A 12,385-nucleotide genomic window follows, 5' to 3' on the forward strand; every position below is an offset into this window, starting at 1 on the left:
GTTTCTAAGTCAATTGCCTAACTTTTGCTCGTAATATGTAGTCATAGTGCTAATACAGTTGTTTTCTGTATCCTGCTTGAACAAACTTTGAAAATCCTTGCTCCTTGACAACAGAATGTTTTTCAACCCATCTGAAAGAATGAAATCATCAGTAAACAAAGTGGCTAAATGGCTTTCAAAGATTTCTTCCCCGGCATTAAAATGAGTTTTCAGTTCATATGGGCTCTATGAGAAAACAACTATAGCTTAACTGATTTAGCAACCATTTGTTGTGTCACTGGATTCAGTGACCTCAGCACAGCAGAGGTATTGAGAATTCAAAAGGAATTACCCTTTTTCTTTCAATTACAGTTTAACTCATGCTGTTAAAAACACATTAAAAGTATGCCTTTGTGTTGTTTCTATGTCATCTGTTAAAGCAATATTAATTTAAAAAAAGTCTTTTTGATCAAAATTATGACAAAAAGCTTCATTTTAATTTTGTAGTATTTTAAGTAGATAGGCATAGATAAGTAACAGATCTGCATTCAACTGGCAGATAGAAAAATATCAACGTTGATGATAATCATCTATTCTGAGGGCTATTGATTCATAATAATTTCTGAAGTCCATTCATAAAAAGATATAAAGTGTACTCCAGTTTGATCCTATCCTGATTGATAGCTAGGGTACCCTTGCAAAAGACTGAGGTTTTGCCCATCTCCCATAGAGAAATGCACCACACTAGGTGACAGAGCTCTACCTAACCTCTGAGATCTGTACTTTAAACATTGATTAGCTCTTTGACTACCTCTGAAAGCTGTGTTCTGGGTCTGGTTCACATATAAGCCTCTTCCAAGGGATCTTGACCCTCCCTAATCAGGGGTCAGCTGCAATAAAGGCTCCTGGTACTTTAAAGGGAAGCTGGTCATGCTTGTTAGAAGCTGCTAGAGCTTCCTCAGACCCACAGCCTTCTGGCTCCCCTTACTTTGCCCTTACCTGGTGGCAGCAGCAGGAGCCCTCAAGTTTCTCAGAAGGTTTCCAGGTGTTTCCTGATGGTCCTGGACCTTGTCCACAGAAGATCCAGAAGCTCCCAAAGCAGAACTCAGAGACTGCTGCACAAATTCCTGCTTCTGTTGGCATATATATTTCATAGATTTTTTGTTTCCTTAATGTCTTAAAAACTATTTCTGATGGATCAATATCAGAAATGAAGATTAGACCAAAAACCAATTCTAAGCAAGTTTTATTTACTTTTGGAGAGAAGTGGGGAAAAAAAAAAGAAATTAGGATAGCATAATGCAAAGAGAAAGGTGAACATTCTCAAGAAAATGTTCTGGGTTAATTTCCATTTTTAAGAATGCCAGGGAAAACAGTTATTTACAAAGTGTAGTTTTGCCTGAAGCATAATTGCTCAGGACTACAGTAATACCTTTCACAGGAAGGAATCCCTTAATTAAAGAAAAAGAAAGTATCACAGGATATCCACAAAAGTTAAAAAATAGGACATACCTGAAGAATATAGCTACTTTCACCCTAGTGATTTGAAGTATTAGGTTTTTAAATGAAGTTTTTATATTCAGGGATTTACTTCAGGTAAGATAGAAAGAGTTCAGGATTTCTTTCACTGAATTGGAGTACAGTTAGGTTTTTGTTCCCTAATATCTTGCCCTCTTCAGGTAGCCGAAATACAGAGCCTGCCTTTCTGACAACACAACTGACAGCAAAAAAAGAAAGAAAGAAATTACAGAAAATAATAATAAAAAAATATTGTGTCCCCAGGAAATACAGTCAGTATTTTATTTATTTCAGAGTGTGAGACTTTCTTTCCCTTCTTGGATTTAATGCATGCACAGTTTTGTTTATTTGTTATTACTCTGCAGTATCAGCTGAAAAAAGCCAGCAAGACATCTGTCTCCAAGCAGCATCTTGTACCTCCCTGAACACTCTCATTTCTCCACATTAAGACTAACTGCTATCCTGAGAAAATATCCCATTGAATGAAACTGCTGTGAGGTGCTGTCCTGTCTTCCACTTCTGCCATACTCCCTCAGAAACTACATCCACTATTATGACTTTAGAGTAGCTGTGGTGATTCTTGAAGGAATGAAGGAGTATATAATTGAATGCTATCTTATTTTGAGTCATTTAATTTAGAGCTTTTGGTAGTCATCGTCATGACATTTCTTAACCTGAAGGTCTGTAAGTGAAGAGTGAAATACAAAGACAGAGATACACAGAGAAGCTCACAGAGGTCCATCTTTAGTATAAAGGTAGCTTTGCAAAATTTTCGACAGCTTAATTTTTATTTTTTTAAATGAATTTAATTAATTCAAATAGCTATTTTTCAGAAGCATATGTAACCTTCAAAACAAGAAAAAAACATTAAGTAATCACTTGCAATAATATGAGCAGGAGGTGTAATTCTCCCACTCTGTGGCTCAAAAAAGTCATATACACAAGGTTATATATGCTGCCTTTCTTATTTATCCATCTGAGTAGCTGTACAGTTTGGTGGTGCTATACAGGCAAATAAATGTATATTAGATACAATACAGATATTCTATATAGACTGTTTTCAATTTATATTGGGTTTAACTGATTAGGAGCATAAAGGCAGAGGAGCTATGGGAGGTGGTAAAAGTCTCTATAGTGTTACTTAACTACATCCATTAATTTCCTCCCTAATTAGTTGTTTATATCTTAGCGCTCTGATTTTGTGGTTACTACCTTATTGGTCTCTAGAGTTTTGTGTACTCATTTAAAATGCAGGAGAGAGAGTTGAAGGACAAGAATATTCTCATATAAAAAAGGTATATAGTGACTGTATTTTCTCTATTAGTTATGATTTCTATTTAAAAGAAATATAACTTGTGGAAGCCCAAGTATGTCTTTAAACCGCAACCATTGCGATTGGAGGATGGAGTAATTTTTTTTTTTTGTTATTTGATTGAGGCCATTGGAAAATAAGATCAATATCCTGACTATCACAAACGTCACTCTTCCCATGGTAAATCAGGATTCTTTTACATATGAGAAAATATTTTGTCCTTTTCTAACCTAATCTGAATCATAGCAGAGTTAAGGGAAAGGATTTGGACAGACTGGAGAGCTGGGCAAAGAGGAACCTAATGAGGTTCAACAAGAATAAGTGCAGAGTGCTGCACCTGGGAAGGAGTAATAAAATGCACCAGTACAGGTTAGGAGGCGTTCTGCTAGAGAGCAGCTCCGTGGAAAAGGACCTTGGAGTCCTGGTGGACAACAAGTTATCCATGGGACAGCAATGTTCTCTTGTGGCCAAGAAGGCCAATGGTATCCTGGGATGCATTAAGAAGAGTGTGTCCAGCAGATCGAGGGAGGTCCTCCTCCCCCTCTATTCTACCTTGGTGAGACCTCACCTGGAGTATTGTGTTCAGTTCTGGGCTCCCCAGTTCAAGAGGGACAGAGATCTACTGGAGTCCAACAGGGGGCTATGAGGTTGATTAGGGGACTGGAACACCTGCCTTATGAGGAAAGGTTGAGAGACCTGGGGCTTCTTAGTCTGGAGAAGACTGAGAGGGGATCTGATTAATGTGTATAAATATATGAGGGCTGGGTGTCAAGAGGAAAGGGGCAACCTCTTTTCACTTGTACCCTGCGATAGGACAAGGGACAATCGATGCAAGCTAGAGCACAGGAAGTTCAACCTCAACATGAGGAAGAACTTCTTTACTATAAGGGTTGCAGAGCACTGGAACAAGCTTCCCAGAGAGGTTGTGGAGTCTCCTTCTCTGGAGACTTTCAAGACCCTTCTGGATGCGTTCCTGTGTAACCTGTCCTAGACTGGTCCTGCTCTGGCAGGGGGATTGGACTCGATGATCTTTCGAGGTCCCTTCCAACCCCTAACATTCTATGACTCTATGATTCTATGATTTTAATGGCAGGAATGAAGTTCTTTTGTACAAGGTTACACTGCATGAAAGAGCAATACTAACCTTTAGGAGAGCATATTAAAAAGAAACAGGATCAGTTTTGTGACACAAATACATGAAAGGAAGTGGTTCTTTTCCCCTTATCATTTCAGGTACCCACAGAAACATAAAAGTAAATAAAATATGCATCATTGATGGATATGCTGGAAAAGGATGAAAGACTGGTCATTACAGTGAAAAAAAATGGGTTTTGACTCTGCTCTTTCTAAATGAAGATATTTGTTTACAGAAAATATTTTTTTTTAAATAGAAACCAATTATGTCACATATTCAATATTACCTTTCAGGGGGCAAAAATGGGGTTTAAAATACTGAAATAAATTTCACAGACTTCTTAGTGTAAAGTATTGAATTATTTAGGAGGAGTTAAAAAAATAGTTTTTAATGAAGAATATAGTCTAGCTTTAGATCTCCACATAGTTGAGAAAATGCAATCAAATTTTCTATCATCACCCTTTTTATACTCACACCCCTGAAAGATTTTGGAGTGGTTTATGCAACTTTGAAAGACAGTTCACTGAATTTTTAAACACAGAGTTCTTGAAGATGGTTAAAGATAGTTGGCTACTTTTTTGTGTATTCTTGGTAAATTAGAATATAAGGTCACAATGTCACACTTACGATGATATGCCTTATTAGCAATTGTTTCCACTGTTCCATTATGAAGTGGTCTAGCAGCCACATACAAAATCTATTTAAGAATCTGTTTTTAAATATTTTTATTTATGACTTGTGCATATCAGAACTCTTTAGGCTGGCATTTGATTTATATAATAAAAAAACATATAAACTGATACTAAAATTATAAATGTAGTATTAGTATGTATTATTAGCTTGAATTTTCATTTGTTAATTAGTCCTTTGTGGCAATTAACTGCACAGACTCCGAATTGGGTCAGTCAGTGGAGACCGAGCTCCAAGCTCCTTTATTCAGGATAAGCACATATATTTATAGCAGACTTGTTTACATCAAGATAAGCTTTTGCAATGCAACGTTCCAGCGCGTTGCAATGTTCCAGCCGCGGTCGGCCAGGTCTTCCTGTTTTGAAACCTCGCTCCCCCCAGCCCCATCCTCAGTGTCTCCTGTTCTTCCTTATAAGGCTCATTCTTATTCTTCTGTGTAATGCTCCCATGGTCGTCCTCCCATCAGGGCAAGCAGGTTGACAGTACTGCTTGCATTGTCATCTTCCTCTATCAGGGGTCTGTTTAACTCCTGTAACCCCACAGTCTTTGGTTTTTGTTATTTTAAATTTTTAAGGGGGTGCTTGTATATCATACAACAAAACATAAAAACCATATAAGCCTGCATTTGGTATAATAGAAATGACATATTATACATATTTTTTCAAAGATTTTTCTACTAGTACCTAATAACATTGTAGGTAAAACAAGTTCTTTCTAAAATTGGACAAGAAAATCACTAAAGCCGCTATTCATCCTGATGTTCTTAGAAGTCAGTGTGTATTTCAGATTGCCTGTTCATTTTACCAAGTTGAAAATTAATCTAGCAGAATGAAAATAATATGATCTAATGCAATATAATGCAATACCGTATCACATCAATAGGAATTTCTAAATGCATTTCTTTTATCCTATGCAAAATCCATTTATGGAAATACATTTTTAATTGCTTCAAATCAATATTTAATCCACATAGAAGATCACTTTTTTGGCATAGAAAATAAAAGATGATTTCTGCAAGTTTTCAGACTACCAGATTCCAGTCAGTTAGTTCTTCCCCTATCTTACATTCTTTCAGCCCTGTAAATTAGCACTAATGTTTCTAGCTCTTCTGATTGACTCTAGCTCCCTGACCTCATTGAGAATAAGAGATTTAAAGTTGTGACAAAAGTCCCAGCAAGCATTAAATCTCCATTTTTTTTTGCAAAAGGTAAGACATTTCAAAAGCAAGGTTAGTGTCCCTCACAACTTCATGGGCAATACATAACATGGTCTAGACACTCTTATTTGGATATTATCTGATGCTATGGGATTTGTATATGAAATGTCACCAATTTTTCTGCAATTAAAGAGTTTGAGCTTCTGAAATTGTTGGGGTTTTTTTCTGGGTTTTTTTTTGTTTGTTTGAGGTGTTTTGTACAAAAGATTATAATTATTTGAGCCGTTATTTCAATATTTCCAAGGAATTTCCTTCCTAACAGGAAGCAGAAATTTCCTATATAATAATAAAAGATGATACAAATAAATACAGCCTTAAGTGACAATGTTAGATCTTGTAGATTGACTGGTAGTAATAAATCTTCTAGGCCTAATGTGTTTGAGCCAGCACACGATAAAAAGCAGAGAAACTCAGTTTTGTATATATCATCAGTTTGCTCAGCTGAAATCTGACAATTGTATTCCCTTTAGCAAACTAGTAATTTAATAGTAAACAAATTATAGCTACATGCCATTATAACCAGATTTTTCTCTTTTTTTTGTATAATTAATTTTGAAGGTTAAAATAAATAACATGTATTCCAAGAAATAAGACATCACAATTAAAATGTATGTGGAATTTCAGTGGCAATCTGTAGTTTGTGACATTTCACTTCACCTGTTTTCCACACTAGGAGGCTTAACAAGCTCTACAGAAATCATTGTATTTTACACCTCTGTAAAAATGATGCACACGGTTTTCATGCCACAGTTTCCAGTTTGTGACATGCAGTTTTATAAAAGGTAAAATGGCTTGTAGGTGAAGACTGAACAATGATCTAAGTTTTGTCACAGGCTTTCCGTGTGACCTTCATTAAATTACTTATGCCAGACTGAGGAAGGAATTTAACCACATGATGAATTTTAAACCAAAGTTTGAAGTTTATTTACTATTCATTATTCTTTGTTTCTTCTATTTGAATTGTTCCGTTAATCCAAAAGAGAGTTCACAAACTATTGTGACCTAGGTGATCAATCACAATGAACAGTAAAGAGTTACTCTTAACAACTCAAGGACAACAGTCAACAGTTAAAGCATTTGACATATTTTTGTTTCTTTCTTGACTGAACTTGCCTCAGGTGTTCCAGCTTTTTGGTTGCATGTGATTAGAGCTTGAATCTCACATGTATTCTGATCTGGTGTAAGGATTTAACGTACCACGCTGTCCCTTATACTTTCAGCAATGAAGTTTGATTACTATTATTTCTTCTTATTGAGAACTGTTGTTTAATAATACAGGGCCATACTAGCTTATGCATTAAACAGGGAACTCTCATAGTTCTGCAAGGTGACACTAACTTCTCACATCTGAATTCATCATGGAATTTAGTTCTCAAATTACTCTCCTTAAATTTCCTAAAGAAATAAAACAGGGAGTTAGTTAAGAGTTAGATTTATGGAGGTCATGTTCATCCAAAAATGTTTGAGTCACATAATAGAGAAAGCCAAAAATCATAGAATCATAGAATCATAGGATAGTTTGGGTTGGAAGGGACCTTTAAAGGTCATTTGTCCAACCCTCCTGCAGTGAGCAGGGACATCTTCAACTAGATCAGGTTGCTCAGAGCCCTGTCTAGCCTGACAATGAATGTTTCCAGGGATGAGGCATCTACCACCTCTCTGGGCAACCTGTTCAAGTGTCTCACCACCCTTAATGTAAAAAAATGTCTTCCTTATATGTAGTCTAAATCTACCTTCTTTTAGTTTAAAACCATTACCTCTTGTCCTATCACAACAGACCCTACTAAAAAGTCTGTCCCCATCTTTCTCATAAGCCTTCTTTAAATATTGAAAGCCACAATAAGATCTCCCCAGAGCCTTCTCTTCTTTAAGCTGAGCAACCCCAACTCTCTCACCCTTTCTTCATAGGATAGGGGTTCCATCCCTCTGATAATTTTTGTGTCCCTCCTCTGGACCTGCTCTAACAGGTCTGTGACTTTCCTGTGCTGAGGACTCTAAAGCTGGACGCAGTACTCCAGGTGGGGGTCTCACGAGAGCAGAGTAGAGGGGTAGAATCACCTCCCTCAACCTTCTGGCCGTGCTTCTTTTCATGCAGTCCAAGATATGGTTGGCTTTCTGGGCTGCAAGTGCACATTGCCAGCTCACGTCCAGCTTTTCATTAACCAGTACCCCCAAGTCCTTTTCCTCAGGGCTGCTCTCAATCCCTTCATCCCCCAGCCTGTATTGGTACTGGGGATTGCTTTGATCCAGGTGCAGGACATTACACTCGGGCTTGTTGAACCTCATGAGGTTCACATGGGCCCACTCCTCAAACCTGTCAAGGTCCCTCTCAATGGCATCCTGTCCCTCAGGTGTGTTAAGTGCACCACTCGGCATGATGTCGTCTGCAAAGTTGCTGGGGGTGCACTTGATCCCACTGTATATGTCATTGATGAAGATATTGAACAGTATTAGTCCCAATACGGACCCCTGAGGGACACGACTTGTCACTGATATCCATCTGGACATTGAGCCGTTGACTACTACCTTCTGGATGTCACCATCCAACCAATTCCTCATCCACTGAACAGTCCACCCATCAAATCCATATCTCTCCAATTTAGAGAGAAGGATGTTGTGAGGGACCATGTCAAAGGCCTTACAGAAGTCCAGATAGACGACATCCGTAGCTCTTCCCCTGTCCACTGAGGTAGTCACTCTATCATAGAAGGCCACTAGGTTTGTCAGGCAAGACTTGACCTAGGTGAAGCCATGCTGGCTGTCTCTAATCACCTTCCTATCCTCCATGCATCTTAGCATAGCTTCTAGGAGGATCTGTTCCATGATCTTCCCAGGCACAGAGGTGAGGCTGACAGGTTGGTAGTTCCCAGGGTCCTCTTTTCTATCCTTTTTTAAAAATGAGTGCAATGTTTCCCTTTTACCTGTCACCAGGGACTTCACCTGACTGCCATGACTTTTGAAATATGATGGAGAGTGGCTTGGCAACTACATCAGCTAATTCCCTCATGACTCTGGGGTTCATCTTGTCAGGTTCCACAGACTTATGTATGTTCAGGTCCCTCAGGTGGTCACAAACCTGATCTTCTCTTACAGTGGGAGGGACTTTGCTCCTGTAGTCCCTGCCTTGCAGTCCATCCACTGAAGAGGTGTGGGAAGAGAAGTTGCCAGTGAAGACTGAAGCAAAGAAGCTGTTTAATACCTCAACCTTCTCCTCGCCCATTGTTGCCAGTTTGCCAGTCGTGTTCATCAGGGGCAATACACTTTCTTTGACCTTTCTTTTCTGGCTGACCTACCTATATAAGCCCTTTTTATTATTCTTTACATCCCTTGCCAATTTGAGCTCCAGCTGCACCTTGGCCTTCCTAACCCCATCCCTACACAACCGGGCAGCATCCCTACACTCTTCCCAGGATACTTGTCCCTGCTTCCACTGCCTGTGAATTTCCTTCTTGCCTTTTTTTTGACCAGAACATCTTGACTCAGCCATGCCAGTCTCTTGCCTTCCTTTCCTGATTCCTTACACCTGGGGAACAAGATCTGCCAGCTCTGTTGTGCTCCCTTGTCCCTGAGGGCAGTTTCCGTGGGGGTCCTAATGACTAATTCCTTGAAGGGCAGAAAGTTTGCTTTCCTAAAATTCAGGGTCCTGACTTTACCCTTCACTTGACTGATATCCCTTAGGACTGTGAACTCCACCAGTGCATGATCACTGCAGCCCAGGCTGCCTTCAATCTGGATGTCACTGATTAGCATACTTGTATTGGTGTATTGGGTTCGCATGGCAAGGTTTTGGTAGCAGGGGGTGCTACAGTGGTGGCTTCTTTGAGAAGCTGTTAGAAGCTTCCCCTGTGTCTGATAGAGCCAGTGCCAGACAGCTCCAAGTCGGACCTGCTGCTGGCCAAGGCTGAGCCAATCGGTGATGGTGGTAACATCTCTGTGATAACACATTTAAGAAGGGGAAAAAGAAAACTCTTCAACTGTAGCCAAAGAAAGGAGTGAGAATATGTGAGAGAAAAAACTATGCAGACACCAACGTCAGTGAAGAGGGAGGGGGAGGCAGCGCTCCAGGTGCTGGAACAGAGATTCCCCTGCAGCCCAAGGTGAAGACAATGGTGCCACAGGCTGTCCCCTTGCAGCCCATGGAGGTCCACTGTGGAGCAGATATTCACCCTGCAGCCCATGGAGGACGCCATGCCAAAACAGATGGATGTGCACAAAGGAGGCTGTGACCCCAAGGAGGCTGTGACCCTGTGGGAAGCTCACTCTGGAGCAGGCTCCTGGCAGGACCTGTGAACCTATGGACTCATGGACCTGCGGACTCCTGGAGCCTTGGACCCATGGACCTGTGAAGAGAGGAGCCCATGTTGGAGCAGGTTTGCTGGCAGGACTTGTGAACCCGTGGGGGACCCATGTTGGAGCAGTCTGTTCCTGAAGGACTGTACCTTGTGGAAGGGACCCACACTGTAGTTGTTTGTGAAGAACTGGGGAGGACTCATGTTGGAGAATTTCGTGGAGAACTGTCTCCTGTGGGAGGGACCCTACACTGGAGCAGGGCAAGAGCGTGAGGAGTCCTCCCCCTGAAGAGGAAGGAGTGGCAGAGACAATCTGTGATGAACTGACCACAAGCCCTTATTCCTCATCCCCCTATGCTGCTGACAGGGTGGAGGTAGAGAACTCGGGAGTAAAGTTAAGCCTGGGAAGAAGGGAGGGGTGGGGGGAAGGTGTTTTTAAGATTTGGTTTCATTTCTCATTATCCTATTCTGATTTGATTGGTAATAAATTAATTTTTTCCCAAGTAAATTCTGTTTTGCCCGTGAAGGTAATTGGTGAGTGATCTCCGTGTCCTTATCTCAACCCATGAGTCTTTTGTTATACTTTCTCCCCTCTGTCCATCTGAGGAGGGAGAGTGATAGAGTGGTTTTGGTGGGCACCTGACAACCAGCCAGGGTCAACCCACCACAGCTGGTGGCCAACAGGTCCAGTAACGCATGCCCTCTGACAGGGCTGTCCATTTCCTGGCTTAAGAAGTTATCTTCAATGCTCTCCAAGAGACTCATGGATTGCCTATAACTCACCATGTTACTTTTTCAGCAGATGTTGGGGTGGTTGAAGTCCCCCAGCAGGATGAGAGCCTGCAAGCATGAGGCCTCCTGTAGCTGGAGTGAGAAGATTTTGTCAATAGGCTCCTCTTGATTGAGCAGCCTGTAGCAGACACCAACCACAAGGTTCCCTTTGTTGCCTCAGTCTCTAATTCTTACCCATAAGCTTTCAACATGCTCTTGGCTATTCTTCAAAGACAGCTCTTCACACTCTATCCATTTCTTGATGTAGAGGACAGCCCCTCCTTCCTGGTCTGTCCCTTCTGAACAGCCTGTAGCCATCAATAGCCACACTCCAGTCATGGAATTCATCCCACCAATTTTCAGTAATGGCAACGAGATCATAGATTTCTACCAACACGGTGGCTTCCAACTCCTCCTGTTTGTTGGCCATGCTGCGTACGTTGGTGTAGAGGCACTGCAGCTGGGCTGTAAACCGTGTCACCCTCTTGCGGAAACATGCCTTAATATCTTTGTGGTATTTCACTGGTGTTTCCCTGTTGGCTCCTATTACCTCAAGCGCCCCTGGCTCATCTCCGTAAGACTTAAACTGTGCTGCAGTGTACCCTGCATGTCTCAGAACAACAGGCTGAGGGCTCCCACTAACACACCGTCCCTCTAACCTTGGGGTGTCATCACAAAGCTTGTCACGGGCAAGCCTGATATTATTGCTCTCCCCCTTCAGTCCTAGTTTAAAGCTCTGCCAATGAGCCCAGCAAGCTCATGAGCAAAACCATCTTCCCCCTTTGAGAAAGATGAATTCCATCCCTGGGCCTGGTGGCATGTAGGCCATTCCATTATCAAAAAAACCCAAATTGTGGCAGTGACACCAGCCACGGAGCCATGTATTAATAGGCTGGGTGTGTCTGTTTCTTCCAGTGTCACTGCCCACAACTGGAAGGATAGAGAAAAAAATAACCTGTGCTCCATATCCCCTTACCAATGGTCCCAAGGCTCTGAAGTCTCTTTCGATCATTATTGGACTATGCATTGCGTCTTCATTGCCACCCACATCGAAGAGTAATAATAGTTAATAGTTTGAGGGCCATACCAGACTAGGAAGATTCCTAGTGATGTCCCTAACCTGGGCTCCAAGGAGGCAACAGACTTCCCTAAAAGGAGGGGGAATGCACTAGAACACTGTATTTCATCTAGACACACGTGGGAGGCCAGGACTTAGATCAACATCTCTTCCCAATCAAGTATAAACCAGCTTATTTTCATGTAGAAGTTATTCTCTAAAATTGAGTTAGATAATGGTATCCTGTTCACTTAAGACATTATGTCATTTTTGCTTCAAGTGATTTGAACTTACTTATCTGATTTGGTAGGAGAGTGCTCTAGTTAAAGCTAGCTCTTGAGACTGCGTTAATGCTTAGAAAAGACTAGGAAGGAGGGAAAAAAGAATTACAAAGTAGGTATATCTGTTGTCCAAGGAA

The sequence above is a fragment of the Nyctibius grandis genome, chromosome 2, assembly GCF_013368605.1.
Source record: "Nyctibius grandis isolate bNycGra1 chromosome 2, bNycGra1.pri, whole genome shotgun sequence".
Taxonomy (NCBI): Eukaryota; Metazoa; Chordata; class Aves; order Nyctibiiformes; family Nyctibiidae; genus Nyctibius; species Nyctibius grandis.